Raw genomic sequence first — 15,618 nt, forward strand, 5'->3', positions numbered from 1 at the left:
ATTTTTGGGAGCCCCGGGGTCATCTGAGGTCAACCAATTAGCCCCCGGGGTTACTCGAGGTCAAACTTGGAGATTTTTGGGATCCCCGGGGTCATCTGAGGTCAACCAATTAGCCCCCGGGGTTACTCGAGGTCAAACTTGCAGATTTTTGGGAGCCCCGGGGTCATCTGAGGTCAACCAATTAGCCCTCGGGGTTACTCGAGGTCAAACTTGGAGATTTTTGGGAGCCCCGGGGTCATCTGAGGTCAACCAATTAGCCCTCGGGGTTACTCGAGGTCAAACTTGCAGATTTTGGGGAGCCCCGGGGTCATCTGAGGTCAACCAATTAGCCCTCGGGGTTACTCGAGGTCAAACTTGGAGATTTTTGGGAGCACCGGGGTCATCTGAGGTCAACCAATTAGCCTTCGGGGTTACTCGAGGTCAACCTTGCAGAAATTTGGGAGCCCCGGGGTCATCTGAGGTCAACCAATTAGCCCTCGGGGTTACTCGAGGTCAACCTTGGAGATTTTTGGGAGCCCCGGGGTCATCTGAGGTCAACCAATTAGCCCTCGGGGTTACTCGAGGTCAAACTTGCAGATTTTTGTGAGCCCCGGGGTCATCTGAGGTCAACCAATTAGCCCCCGGGGTTACTCGAGGTCAAACTTGGAGATTTTTGGGAGCCCCGGGGTCATCTGAGGTCAACCAATTAGCCCTCGGGGTTACTCGAGGTCAAACTTGCAGATTTTTGGGAGCCCCGGGGTCATCTGAGGTCAACCAATTAGCCCTCGGGGTTACTCGAGGTCAAACTTGCAGATTTTTGGGAGCCCCGGGGTCATCTGAGGTCAACCAATTAGCCCCCGGGGTTACTCGAGGTCAAACTTGGAGATTTTGGGGAGCCCCGGGGTCATCTGAGGTCAACCAATTAGCCCCCGGGGTTACTCGAGGTCAAACTTGCAGATTTTTGGGATCCCCGGGGTCATCTGAGGTCAACCAATTAGCCCTCGGGGTTACTCGAGGTCAACCTTGGAGATTTTTGGGAGCCCCGGGGTCATCTGAGGTCAACCAATTAGCCCTCGGGGTTACTCGAGGTCAAACTTGGAGATTTTTGGGATCCCCGGGGTCATCTGAGGTCAACCAATTAGCCCTCGGGGTTACTCGAGGTCAAACTTGCAGAAATTTGGGAGCCCCGGGGTCATCTGAGGTCAACCAATTAGCCCTCGGGGTTACTCGAGGTCAAACTTGGAGATTTTTGGGAGCCCCGGGGTCATCTGAGGTCAACCAATTAGCCCTCGGGGTTACTCGAGGTCAACCTTGCAGAAATTTGGGAGCCCCGGGGTCATCTGAGGTCAACCAATTAGCCCTCGGGGTTACTCGAGGTCAAACTTGGAGATTTTTGGGAGCCCCGGGGTCATCTGAGGTCAACCAATTAGCCCTCGGGGTTACTCGAGGTCAAACTTGCAGAAATTTGGGAGCCCCGGGGTCATCTGAGGTCAACCAATTAGCCCTCGGGGTTACTCGAGGTCAAACTTGCAGATTTTTGGGAGTCCCGGGGTCATCTGAGGTCAACCAATTAGCCCCCGGGGTTACTCGAGGTCAAACTTGCAGATTTTTGTGAGCCCCGGGGTCATCTGAGGTCAAACAACTAGCCCCCGGGGTTACTCGAGGTCAAACTTGGAGATTTTTGGGAGCCCCGGGGTCATCTGAGGTCAACCAATTAGCCCTCGGGGTTACTCGAGGTCAAACTTGGAGATTTTTGGGAGCCCCGGGGTCATCTGAGGTCAACCAATTAGCCCCCGGGGTTACTCGAGGTCAAACTTGGAGATTTTTGGGAGCCCCGGGGTCATCTGAGGTCAACCCATTAGCCCCCGGGGTTACTCGAGGTCAAACTTGGAGATTTTTGGGAGCCCCGGGGTCATCTGAGGTCAACCAATTAGCCCTCGGGGTTACTCGAGGTCAAACTTGGAGATTTTTGGGAGCCCCGGGGTCATCTGAGGTCAACCAATTAGCCCTCGGGGTTACTCGAGGTCAAACTTGGAGATTTTTGGGAGCCCCGGGGTCATCTGAGGTCAACCAATTAGCCCTCGGGGTTACTCGAGGTCAAACTTGCAGAAATTTGGGAGCCCCGGGGTCATCTGAGGTCAACCAATTAGCCCTCGGGGTTACTCGAGGTCAACCTTGGAGATTTTTGGGAGCCCCGGGGTCATCTGAGGTCAACCAATTAGCCCTCGGGGTTACTCGAGGTCAAACTTGCAGATTTTTGGGAGCCCCGGGGTCATCTGAGGTCAACCAATTAGCCCTCGGTGTTACTCGAGGTCAACCTTGGAGATTTTTGGGAGCCCCGGGGTCATCTGAGGTCAACCAATTAGCCCTCGGGGTTACTCGAGGTCAAACTTGGAGATTTTTGGGAGCCCCGGGGTCATCTGAGGTCAACCAATTAGCCCTCGGGGTTACTCGAGGTCAAACTTGCAGATTTTTGGGAGCCCCGGGGTCATCTGAGGTCAACCAATTAGCCCCCGGGGTTACTCGAGGTCAAACTTGGAGATTTTTGGGAGCCCCGGGGTCATCTGAGGTCAACCCATTAGCCCCCGGGGTTACTCGAGGTCAAACTTGCAGATTTTTGGGAGCCCCGGGGTCATCTGAGGTCAACCAATTAGCCCTCGGGGTTACTCGAGGTCAAACTTGGAGATTTTTGGGAGCCCCGGGGTCATCTGAGGTCAACCAATTAGCCTTCGGGGTTACTCGAGGTCAAACTTGGAGATTTTTGGGAGCCCCGGGGTCATCTGAGGTCAACCAATTAGCCCTCGGGGTTACTCGAGGTCAAACTTGGAGATTTTTGGGAGCCCCGGGGTCATCTGAGGTCAACCAATTAGCCCTCGGGGTTACTCGAGGTCAAACTTGCAGAAATTTGGGAGCCCCGGGGTCATCTGAGGTCAACCAATTAGCCCTCGGGGTTACTCGAGGTCAAACTTGCAGATTTTTGGGAGCCCCGGGGTCATCTGAGGTCAACCAATTAGCCCTCGGGGTTACTCGAGGTCAAACTTGCAGATTTTTGGGAGCCCCGGGGTCATCTGAGGTCAACCAATTAGCCCCCGGGGTTACTCGAGGTCAAACTTGGAGATTTTTGGGAGCCCCGGGGTCATCTGAGGTCAACCAATTAGCCCCCGGGGTTACTCGAGGTCAAACTTGCAGATTTTTGGGATCCCCGGGGTCATCTGAGGTCAACCAATTAGCCCTCGGGGTTACTCGAGGTCAAACTTGCAGATTTTTGGGAGCCCCGGGGTCATCTGAGGTCAACCAATTAGCCCTCGGGGTTACTCGAGGTCAAACTTGGAGATTTTTGGGAGCCCCGGGGTCATCTGAGGTCAACCAATTAGCCCTCGGGGTTACTCGAGGTCAACCTTGGAGATTTTTGGGAGCCCCGGGGTCATCTGAGGTCAACCAATTAGCCCTCGGGGTTACTCGAGGTCAAACTTGCAGATTTTTGGGAGCCCCGGGGTCATCTGAGGTCAACCAATTAGCCCTCGGGGTTACTCGAGGTCAACCTTGGAGATTTTTGGGAGCCCCGGGGTCATCTGAGGTCAACCAATTAGCCCTCGGGGTTACTCGAGGTCAAACTTGGAGATTTTTGGGAGCCCCGGGGTCATCTGAGGTCAACCAATTAGCCCTCGGGGTTTCTCGAGGTCAAACTTGCAGATTTTTGGGAGCCCCGGGGTCATCTGAGGTCAACCAATTAGCCCCCGGGGTTACTCGAGGTCAAACTTGGAGATTTTTGGGATCCCCGGGGTCATCTGAGGTCAACCAATTAGCCCCCGGGGTTACTCGAGGTCAAACTTGGAGATTTTTGGGAGCCCCGGGGTCATCTGAGGTCAACCAATTAGCCTTCGGGGTTACTCGAGGTCAAACTTGGAGATTTTTGGGAGCCCCGGGGTCATCTGAGGTCAACCAATTAGCCCTCGGGGTTACTCGAGGTCAAACTTGGAGATTTTTGGGAGCCCCGGGGTCATCTGAGGTCAACCAATTAGCCCTCGGGGTTACTCGAGGTCAAACTTGGAGATTTTTGGGAGCCCCGGGGTCATCTGAGGTCAACCAATTAGCCCTCGGGGTTACTCGAGGTCAAACTTGGAGATTTTTGGGAGCCCCGGGGTCATCTGAGGTCAACCAATTAGCCCTCGGGGTTACTCGAGGTCAAACTTGGAGATTTTTGGGAGCCCCGGGGTCATCTGAGGTCAACCAATTAGCCCTCGGGGTTACTCGAGGTCAAACTTGCAGAAATTTGGGAGCCCCGGGGTCATCTGAGGTCAACCAATTAGCCCTCGGGGTTACTCGAGGTCAAACTTGCAGATTTTTGGGAGCCCCGGGGTCATCTGAGGTCAACCAATTAGCCCTCGGGGTTACTCGAGGTCAAACTTGGAGATTTTTGGGAGCCCCGGGGTCATCTGAGGTCAACCAATTAGCCCTCGGGGTTACTCGAGGTCAAACTTGGAGATTTTTGGGAGCCCCGGGGTCATCTCAGGTCAACCAATTAGCCCCCGGGGTTACTCGAGGTCAAACTTGGAGATTTTTGGGAGCCCCGGGGTCATCTGAGGTCAACCAATTAGCCCCCGGGGTTACTCGAGGTCAAACTTGGAGATTTTTGGGAGCCCCGGGGTCATCTGAGGTCAACCAATTAGCCCTCGGGGTTACTCGAGGTCAAACTTGCAGATTTTTGGGAGCCCCGGGGTCATCTGAGGTCAACCAATTAGCCCCCGGGGTTACTCGAGGTCAAACTTGGAGATTTTTGGGAGCCCCGGGGTCATCTGAGGTCAACCAATTAGCCCTCGGGGTTACTCGAGGTCAAACTTGGAGATTTTTGGGAGCCCCGGGGTCATCTCAGGTCAACCAATTAGCCCTCGGGGTTACTCGAGGTCAAACTTGCAGATTTTTGGGAGCCCCGGGGTCATCTGAGGTCAACCAATTAGCCCCCAGGGTTACTCGAGGTCAAACTTGCAGATTTTTGGGAGCCCCGGGGTCATCTGAGGTCAACCAATTAGCCCTCGGGGTTACTCGAGGTCAAACTTGCAGAAATTTGGGAGCCCCGGGGTCATCTGAGGTCAACCAATTAGCCCTCGGGGTTACTCGAGGTCAAACTTGCAGATTTTTGGGAGCCCCGGGGTCATCTCAGGTCAACCAATTAGCCCTCGGGGTTACTCGAGGTCAAACTTGCAGATTTTTGGGAGCCCCGGGGTCATCTGAGGTCAACCAATTAGCCCTCGGGGTTACTCGAGGTCAAACTTGGAGATTTTTGGGAGCCCCGGGGTCATCTGAGGTCAACCAATTAGCCCTCGGGGTTACTCGAGGTCAAACTTGCAGATTTTTGGGAGCCCCGGGGTCATCTGAGGTCAACCAATTAGCCCTCGGGGTTACTCGAGGTCAAACTTGCAGATTTTTGGGAGCCCCGGGGTCATCTCAGGTCAACCAATTAGCCCCCGGGGTTACTCGAGGTCAAACTTGGAGATTTTTGGGAGCCCCGGGGTCATCTGAGGTCAACCAATTAGCCCTCGGGGTTACTCGAGGTCAAACTTGGAGATTTTTGGGAGCCCCGGGGTCATCTGAGGTCAACCAATTAGCCCCCGGGGTTACTCGAGGTCAAACTTGGAGATTTTTGGGAGCCCCGGGGTCATCTCAGGTCAACCAATTAGCCCCCGGGGTTACTCGAGGTCAAACTTGGAGATTTTTGGGAGCCCCGGGGTCATCTCAGGTCAACCAATTAGCCCTCGCGGTTACTCGAGGTCAAACTTGGAGATTTTTGGGAGCCCCGGGGTCATCTGAGGTCAACCAATTAGCCCTCGGGGTTACTCGAGGTCAAACTTGGAGATTTTTGGGAGCCCCGGGGTCATCTGAGGTCAACCAATTAGCCCTCGGGGTTACTCGAGGTCAAACTTGGAGATTTTTGGGAGCCCCGGGGTCATCTCAGGTCAACCAATTAGCCCCCGGGGTTACTCGAGGTCAAACTTGCAGATTTTTGGGAGCCCCGGGGTCATCTCAGGTCAACCAATTAGCCCTCGGGGTTACTCGAGGTCAAACTTGCAGATTTTTGGGAGCCCCGGGGTCATCTGAGGTCAACCAATTAGCCCTCGGGGTTACTCGAGGTCAAACTTGCAGAAATTTGGGAGCCCCGGGGTCATCTGAGGTCAACCAATTAGCCCTCGGGGTTACTCGAGGTCAAACTTGGAGATTTTTGGGAGCCCCGGGGTCATCTGAGGTCAACCAATTAGCCCTCGGGGTTACTCGAGGTCAAACTTTGAGATTTTTGGGAGCCCCGGGGTCATCTCAGGTCAACCAATTAGCCCTCGGGGTTACTCGAGGTCAAACTTGCAGATTTTTGGGAGCCCCGGGGTCATCTCAGGTCAACCAATTAGCCCCCGGGGTTACTCGAGGTCAAACTTGGAGATTTTTGGGAGCCCCGGGGTCATCTCAGGTCAACCAATTAGCCCTCGGGGTTACTCGAGGTCAAACTTGGAGATTTTTGGGAGCCCCGGGGTCATCTGAGGTCAACCAATTAGCCCTCGGGGTTACTCGAGGTCAAACTTGCAGATTTTTGGGAGCCCCGGGGTCATCTGAGGTCAACCAATTAGCCCTCGGGGTTACTCGAGGTCAAACTTGGAGATTTTTGGGAGCCCCGGGGTCATCTGAGGTCAACCAATTAGCCCTCGGGGTTACTCGAGGTCAAACTTGGAGATTTTTGGGAGCCCCGGGGTCATCTCAGGTCAACCAATTAGCCCTCGGGGTTACTCGAGGTCAAACTTGCAGATTTTTGGGAGCCCCGGGGTCATCTGAGGTCAACCAATTAGCCCCCGGGGTTACTCGAGGTCAAACTTGCAGATTTTTGGGAGCCCCGGGGTCATCTGAGGTCAACCAATTAGCCCTCGGGGTTACTCGAGGTCAAACTTGCAGAAATTTGGGAGCCCCGGGGTCATCTGAGGTCAACCAATTAGCCCTCGGGGTTACTCGAGGTCAAACTTGGAGATTTTTGGGAGCCCCGGGGTCATCTGAGGTCAACCAATTAGCCCTCGGGGTTACTCGAGGTCAACCTTGCAGGAATTTGGGAGCCCCGGGGTCATCTGAGGTCAACCAATTAGCCCTCGGGGTTACTCGAGGTCAAACTTGGAGATTTTTGGGAGCCCCGGGGTCATCTCAGGTCAACCAATTAGCCCTCGGTGTTACTCGAGGTCAAACTTGCAGAAATTTGGGAGCCCCGGGGTCATCTGAGGTCAACCAATTAGCCCTCGGGGTTACTCGAGGTCAAACTTGGAGATTTTTGGGAGCCCCGGGGTCATCTGAGGTCAACCAATTAGCCCTCGGGGTTACTCGAGGTCAACCTTGCAGGAATTTGGGAGCCCCGGGGTCATCTGAGGTCAACCAATTAGCCCTCGGGGTTACTCGAGGTCAAACTTGGAGATTTTTGGGAGCCCCGGGGTCATCTCAGGTCAACCAATTAGCCCTCGGGGTTACTCGAGGTCAAACTTGCAGAAATTTGGGAGCCCCGGGGTCATCTGAGGTCAACCAATTAGCCCTCGGGGTTACTCGAGGTCAAACTTGCAGATTTTTGGGAGCCCCGGGGTCATCTGAGGTCAACCAATTAGCCCTCGGGGTTACTCGAGGTCAAACTTGGAGATTTTTGGGAGCCCCGGGGTCATCTCAGGTCAACCAATTAGCCCTCGGGGTTACTCGAGGTCAAACTTGGAGATTTTTGGGAGCCCCGGGGTCATCTCAGGTCAACCAATTAGCCCCCGGGGTTACTCGAGGTCAAACTTGCAGATTTTTGGGAGCCCCGGGGTCATCTGAGGTCAACCAATTAGCCCTCGGGGTTACTCGAGGTCAAACTTGCAGAAATTTGGGAGCCCCGGGGTCATCTGAGGTCAACCAATTAGCCCTCGGGGTTACTCGAGGTCAAACTTGGAGATTTTTGGGAGGCCCGGGGTCATCTGAGGTCAACCAATTAGCCCTCGGGGTTACTCGAGGTCAAACTTGCCGAAATTTGGTAGCCCTGGGGTGACTGATGGGAGCCCTGTGCCCAGCCGTTTCGGGGCTGTGCTCCTCATTCTGTGTCTGTGCCTCCATCCCCCCGGAGCGCTCCCCGTTCCCTGCTGTCGCTGCCCCATTGCCCTCAGGGCAGCCCAGCAGCTCCTGGCGCTGTCAGGCTGCCTCCCGTGGGCTTTGTTCTTTGGGGATCTGTGCCGCTGTTGTGCAGTTTGTGGCTCACACACAGTCAAAATACAGTCAGAGAAAGCTTTAGTTGTTGCTCATGCAAAGTATTATTTATTCCCAGATTAAGTTTGAGAAAACCATTCAGCCTTTCTGCAACTCAGCACGTGTCTGTTCCCAAGAACCCTATTTCCCCCTATTTTGACACACTTACATTTGAAATTCAACAAATTGTTGTTTTCCTCTTTTACTCCCAAAATTCCCAATGGCTGATGGATATAGAAACAGGTTTTTAAAACATGAGTAGGGAATAATTATTAAAATTATTCATAAGCTTATGCTGGAGTTGTATTTCTGTTGTGCTTTGTCTCTCCTGACTTCATTGGGAATGGGACTTTCTAACAAATAAAATATTGAGGTCTATAACTTTAATTATTTTCTCCAGAACATCCCAATGCTGATAACGCCTCCTACTCTATTTTGTTTTCTATTTTTTTTGATGCCGTCTCCCTAGGAGTGCTGCTATTGCTCATACTGATTTATCGTTTAATATTTTCTTGCTGCTTAATACAAGGAACTAAGTCTGCTTCGCTTCATGGAGCTCACCACCAGACCTGAAAACTGGCAGCCACACCGCAGGAAGGAGCAGGACTTGCAGCCTGTGTGACCAAAGCACACAGACAGCCCTGGCTCTCCAGGGATGCTGTCCTGTGGCCACCAGGGAGCTCCGGTCCTTCCCCCGGCTGAACGTTTCACAAGCTCTGTACCCGAGACTCATGGGGCCGCCCTTCTGATCGCTGCAGGAGCCCTCTCGTGTAACCCTGAAGATGACCACCTGCAGCTTCTTCACGGGAAAAATGTGAGGTGATCATAAGCAGAAACACCAGGGTGGTGTTGGACTTGTTGGACTTCCACCCGTAGGTCACAGAGCAGCATTGCTGAACACAACCAGCAGCAGCCAAGGTTTTCTTGATGGAAAAATAACACCATCCGCTCTGATGGAAAGAAGACCACGAATGTTCAAAAATTGTGTGTGTACCAGGATAAAGAGTACTAGTGCCAGGTTTGCAGTAATTTTTAATAAGAGCTGTAACTTGAGCAAGGGAGGAGCAAACTGTTTTCCATGCTGGATCTGATTATTAACTCCTAACAAAAGGCTGCCCTTTGTGAAACCACGGCCATTTTATTTTAGTGGACAAAGAAATGCGTACAGAGCAGAACGACAGCTCTCCATGCACAGACAAGTGCCAAACTGCCATCTGCCGGTGCAGTTGGAGATATCTGGGCCTCCCTCTGGGGAACAATAGATTTTTTTTTCCTTCATCTTTCCATAGGATGATCCTAAGTCATACTCATACAGCTCAAAATCAGGCTTCAGACGTACAGAATACATTAGGCTGAGATGCTTTCCGATTAGAAGTTCTGGCAGAGCCCCGAGGAAGCTGGCACAATGACCAGGGGCGGTGTTTTCAGTTTCCCTTACTCGTGCCCATGAAACACTCCCCACCCAGAGCACAGCTGGTGGAGGGCTCTGTCTCTGCAGCCACCTCACGCTTCTCTCAGAGTGTTTCACTTGCTGTAACTTTGGTAAACTGCAGCCATTTCAGCTGAGGGCTTCCATGGCAATACCTGCCTCAAATATTTTGGGAGAGCTTCAACAACAACAAAAATGGTCCCAAACCCAATGGACCAGTGAAAGATAAGCAGTGTGGCCACGCCAAAAATTCCTACACTGGCTTAGCTGAGAAGTTTTAATGTTTTCATTCTTTCAAGTGTCAGATTTGGAAAGTCACCCACTTCTTAGGACATTTGCCATTCTGTTGAAACCAGCCAAATTTGGCTAGCCAAGTATATATTTTAAGATTTTCATAGACATCTGCAAAATCCAATTAATTTTCTTCAACAGCGGGCAGTGCTGTAGCAGCTCATTAGTGCAGACAAAAACACACAAGGGCCGCTAAACTCTATGACTATCTTGACTAGCCCTCAATATTCTTATGCCAAGATCACTTCATTAAAATAATTTTTAAAAGTTTTTGTTTGTTTGTTTGTTTGTTTTCAGCCTATTCCTGCCAGGACCAATTTTGCTAGACAAAACTGAAATAGGTATCGCCTAAATTTTAATGGCTCCAGTGCATTTGGCCAAGAATGGCAACGTCGACAGAAAGGGAAAAGGCAGGAAATGAATCACGGAGCCCAAAGCGCAGCTTCTCACCAGGACACTTTCTGGAGCCTGGCTGTCGTTAACGCAGTTAACTTTAATTTAATTTGTCTGTGCTCCTGGCACAGGGCACTGAGCTCCACGACTGTGCATCACATTTCCTACTTTACAGCTACTGGCGATTTTCTTCCACAGTTGGAGTGACTGCAGAGAATAATGTGCTACTGCACTGCTGGTGTGGGCCGCTGAACCCAGCCTGGTCTTTTTTTGCTTATTTATTTAGAGTTTAAAACAGGACAGGGTTAAAGCCACGTGAAATGGTTGCCCACATACCTGAAAGCGAGCTGCCACAGTCTCAGTTATATTGACATAAATCGAGTTTGTAAACATCGTTAGATTAAATCTGAAATGACTACAGGTGTGCTGGAGTAACTAAACCTTAGGCCAAGCTGTAACTCCTATCAAATGGCCTTGCTAGGAAGCATCATAGGCAACTGTTTTCTCCCATGTATGTCATGCATATTCATGACAACCTACAGATGCACCATACATATCCATAGCTACAACACTCAAAGACTGGTTAATAGTAAGAGGTACCGAGATTTCCTCAGAAATCTGCTTTTCTGCTGTGAGCTGTTTTTAATTGCTTACAGCTTCAGCAAAATACAGCCTTTTGGGCAGATTTCTTTTTATGCTGAAGTTTTTCTTATATTGAGTTTATAGGGAGAACAACCAATCAAAAGGGTCAGGCATTTCAGAGAATGAAATAGAGTGAAGAAGCATATTTTCTGCCTGTTTTTGAGAAAAAAAAAAATCCAGCAAAGGTACTAATTCTTCTGACTTTGGTGACAGACAATGTCAGAAATATGCTTGGGTGAATTCTCCAGTACAGAGGAGGAAACATTCAACATGAACGATGGGAGCACCTGTCAGGGAGGAGGAAGATGTGCACTACCTGGGAAAAATTGAGGGATGTAATGTGGGAAGCGGGTGGTGCAGGGCCTGGAGACTGAGCAAAATCTGCTGCAGACTGCAGAGGAAGCGTAAGCCAGGCAGGGGGATGGGGTTCCTCCCTGGCAGCAGCTGTTCATAGTTCGGTGACAGCACCCTGACACAGCCCCTGAAGACACCGAGGCGCCTTCTACCTGCATAACCAGACTGCAAACTCTTCTCCCTTTCTCCTCTCTGAGCAGCAGCCGTCTGCGCCTGTCTTGCGCTGAGACGTGAGCAGTGAAATCTTGCATCGCTGCGTGTTTCTGGGGTGAAAATGCTCTGCCCAGGGACCAGTGCCAGTCACCCGAGTCACCTGGCTTAGCGTGGGCAGGGCAGAAGGTGCTGAGAGCCCTCGGTGCCGAGCTCCCTGTGCTGCACCCCCTGCCCTCCTGCGCGCCGCTAGATGGACCTCTGGGCTGCTCTGTGCTGCTGCTGCCTCTGCGCCGCCCGACGTGGCCACACGCTGCATTCACTTCTTGTGCAAGAGGAAAAAACTCATTTCATCACTGGGCAGCAAGCACACATGGCACTGGAACCGCTGCTCGCCCCCCGGCCGGCACGCTGCTCTCTGCTCTGATTTCAGCCGGCCGGCCTGGCTCTGCTGGCATCGGAGCTATTTGGTTAACAGCACCCTCGTCTGCTTTACATCACACCCAGCTCACTTGGTGTTTTAGCTAACGTTCAGTTAAGTTGTCCAGTCATCGACTGTAAAGATTACACCCAGAGTGGAGACCAAGAGCATTTGACAAAAGGGGACTGCGTCACTTACACCCTCCTTACTCCAGGGCTGCCAGCACCCACCGTGCCCTCCGAGCGGCAGCTTTCACCTGGTGCTGAGGGACACACTGCACTTCAAAGAAATGTAAAAGGCAATTTCTTTCTTTCCTTTAAAAAAAAAAAAAATGTTCTCCCTCTCTGGATACAGGTAGCAAGCACAAAACACCACATGCTCATAAAAAAAGTGAACCCCGACCCTACAGAGTTACATTTTCAGCAGTTGCAAAGTCTGCAGATTTCCAGCCACGAGTACTCCTTACTGCTCTGGCTCAGCTCGTTAGAGGCTGTCCAAGAAACACAACACACGTACCCAAATATAAGCCACTCGCACAGACCATCTTTTATACCCCATCCCATGTTTCAAAGAAGCTGTGGTATGATCGACAAGCTGTTGAATTTCACAACATGTTCACAAAATGAAGGAAGTGCAATCCTTGAGAAGACGCAGAATCTCACCTCATTAAATTCCTTCGTGCGACCACTCTGTGGCTGTCTGTTCACTGCTCCAGTGTGTTTAAGCCAAGATACATCCCTTCACACATTCGAAAGTTTGGGAAAAAATAAAATATAGATGTTTTCCTTTTTCTCTATTAAAGGTTATAAAATTAAAATAGCTGTAGCTATGCTGTGTGAACCGCCAAGAACATCCTTTGAAAGACAGATTTCGGTTTCAGTGTTTGTGCAGGTAAAACAACCATGTGCAAACTAATGGGGTATTTAACGTGCAACTTTTCCTTCCTGATCTCGCTAACAAATATTTCCCTAATCTTCCTTACATAAAATAAAAGGGACATTACTATTTCTCGGAATATACCAACAGATTTTTTCCCACTTTGGAAAACACCCATGGAGCCTGGAGTTTAACTGCAGCTCCAAGTGCCCCAGGCTTCTCTGAGCACACGAACTGTAGGGTTCCCCTGTTCTAAATTCCCAGCTGTCACCGTGCTTGCTGGAAGCTCCACCTCAAATGGGATGCACAATCCAAGGCACAGTGTGGCAGTGCAAGGCAGTACTTACTCAGTATGCCTGTCCAGGACCGCCCTTGATTTCAGTATGACACGCGTGCCAAGCCTTATAGCTGCACCGCAGGCAACCCTCAAGGGGCAGCAACTCACCTGCTCTTCCTCCCCACCAGACCCCTGCAGTGGAGGCGCTCGCCTGGCCTCCCATCTCCAACTCTAAGGAACTGAGGGAGACAAAAGCTAAACACAAACTGCTCCTGTAAATAACCTGCACAGCAAAGCAGCCATGTGCATCCCACCAAGGTACTGGGAGTTTATCCTCTCCCCGACTCCGCACTGCATTCAGGACTCAACGCTGTCTGCAGAGCAAAGAGGTGTTTAACCTCCACTGTACTGCTTGGAGTACTTCCAGGAGACAGAACTGTTCACTGATACTCTGCAGGCCACTACTGAAACTGAGAAATGGTTCAAGTAAAATTGCTTCCTAGGCTTTTTTTTTTTTTTTTTTTTTTTTTTTTTTTAATTTTTAGCTACTTCATATTTTAAAATAAATTTTAAAAAATAGTTAAAAAGTGGTAAATTTAGTCAAATCCTGCCTTGGCAAGGCCATCAACTCTGTCCTCCAAGTTCCAGTTCTCTCAAATGAATTCACTTCCAGTGACAAGTGCAGCCAGCATCCTCCTCAGTGGTTTATTGTTTTTCTTTTTAAAAGGTGCAGCCTGGTACATGAATGCTTACACAGTGCATGTTATAAATCCTACCTCATGTTGCAGAAAAAAGGCTCCAAGTTCCCAGCCCTTCAGTGGCATATTATCGCAGCCAAGAGCTTAGTCTTTGAGCTACTGCAGGAGTAACCTTTCCCCCTGACATTTCCCACTGTACTGTGTAATGACACTGTGGTAAATATGCCAGAAGCTGAAAATGCATTGTGTACAGCTCCAAGTTTTTACTAATCCTTGGGAAATGTATGGAATGCAGCAGCAGCTGGTATCTGGGACTAAAATATATATATAAATCTAGTGCAGCTCGTAAAGTTTTTGCTATAAAAATTATGCCCTCACTTAAAATCTTCCATTTAATTTGAAACTGTTAATAGTTTGTCTGAACTCCAATTTTTACCTATTCTGAAAATATTTTCATATATGTACAGATGCAGTATATTGACGTACCCACCGTGAACATGGAAAACAAATGGTTCTTTCACTCTTCTCTCTCTCTCCGCAGCCCTTGAATTCTTAGATGTCTCTAGAGCCCTGACCGTTTACAGAGCTTTCCAAACGAGCACGCTGTCTTTGCAGCCTTCCTTGACGCCCAGCACCTTGCTATGGAAGTGTCACTCTGTTAAAAGGAGCAGAAGGGCTACTTCATCCCTGAGGCAGGCCAGGTTTCCCTTTGGGCTGCCCTGATCTCAAGCCAGTCTGCCAGCACAGGCAGGACTCGGTCTGCAAGCAGTACCAACCCCAGACAGGAGGTTATTTCCCTACCTCGCACTCCGACACCCGCCGAGCTGCAGCACCTTACAGCAAACCCTGGCACAAAGACAGTGGATGCTCTAGAAGTACGAAGCGAATGGACTGGGGAGAGCAGCTGGGCTCAGATGCTTTTGTTATATTGCTGCTGAAGACCGAGAAGTAGGCTAGGTGAAGTACTTGCCCAGCACATTAAAGCATTTTTAAACTGTTTTCACCATTTCTCCTATCTGTGAGGGTCATTTAGAGCTGTAACCCTCATCCTTCAACACTCCTAGAGCGAGAACAAACTTGCATATTTAGAGCATGCAGCAAACCAATGCCTTCACAGCACTGCCCAGACCTTCCAAAATATTAGAAAGGAATAATCTCCATCAACAGAAGTAGGTGGGAAAATTTTTTAGAGCCACACTAAAATAAAGTGATTCATTTGCAGCAATAAAGCCACAGAAAATAGGGAGAAACCTGCATGATTTAAATACCAGCTCGAGGCAGTGTGCATAATAAATGTGTTTACTATCAGCAAAGGGGAAATTGGCTGACAGTCGCATTGGCTTTCTACACTGACTGCCAGATGATTGTTTTTATCAGGTACATTGAATGAATTAAAAGAGCAGGCTAGATGACAACTTTCATATAATGACTTTTAGCATAGAGTTTTGTACAGTATTTTTAATCTTTACACTTTACATACTAGTCATTTTTATTTTTTTCCCCAGAGCTATCATAGGGTTTAACTCAAATATATTGGTGCTAGTTCTAACCCTTCTGGTAGCTTGGATCTTGGGTCTAATTTTTATCATTTATGTCAGATGTAGGCACGAACTACTTTTAAATGATGCACGTATGCCTGAAAAACAATGAAGGACTTCCTTTCCTGATGGGTCCCAGAGACCATCACAGCAACTCAAGTACAACACTACTAATTTCAACAGGAGGAGGAGAGAGACAAGTCAACACTAAAAGCAGCAATATTTATGAAGATTTCCTTCTCCTCAGCCCCACATGAAAATGTTACACGCTGTCCAATATTTACAATTTGGCAAATTAGCAGGTTCACGATTTTTTGGGAAAGGGACAGGAAAGCATATGT

General features: G+C 50.0%; 1 protein-coding gene across 4 annotated transcripts in view; it reads right to left on the minus strand.

Moving 5' to 3' along the window:
• The window catches only part of BBOX1 (gamma-butyrobetaine hydroxylase 1), a 44,760-nt gene that overhangs the window by 15,418 nt on the left and 13,724 nt on the right, over positions 1 to 15,618 (minus strand). The gene's annotated exons all lie outside the window — the stretch shown is intronic.

Source organism: Aythya ferina (genome assembly GCF_964211825.1).
Source record: "Aythya ferina genome assembly, chromosome: 5".
Taxonomy (NCBI): Eukaryota; Metazoa; Chordata; class Aves; order Anseriformes; family Anatidae; genus Aythya; species Aythya ferina.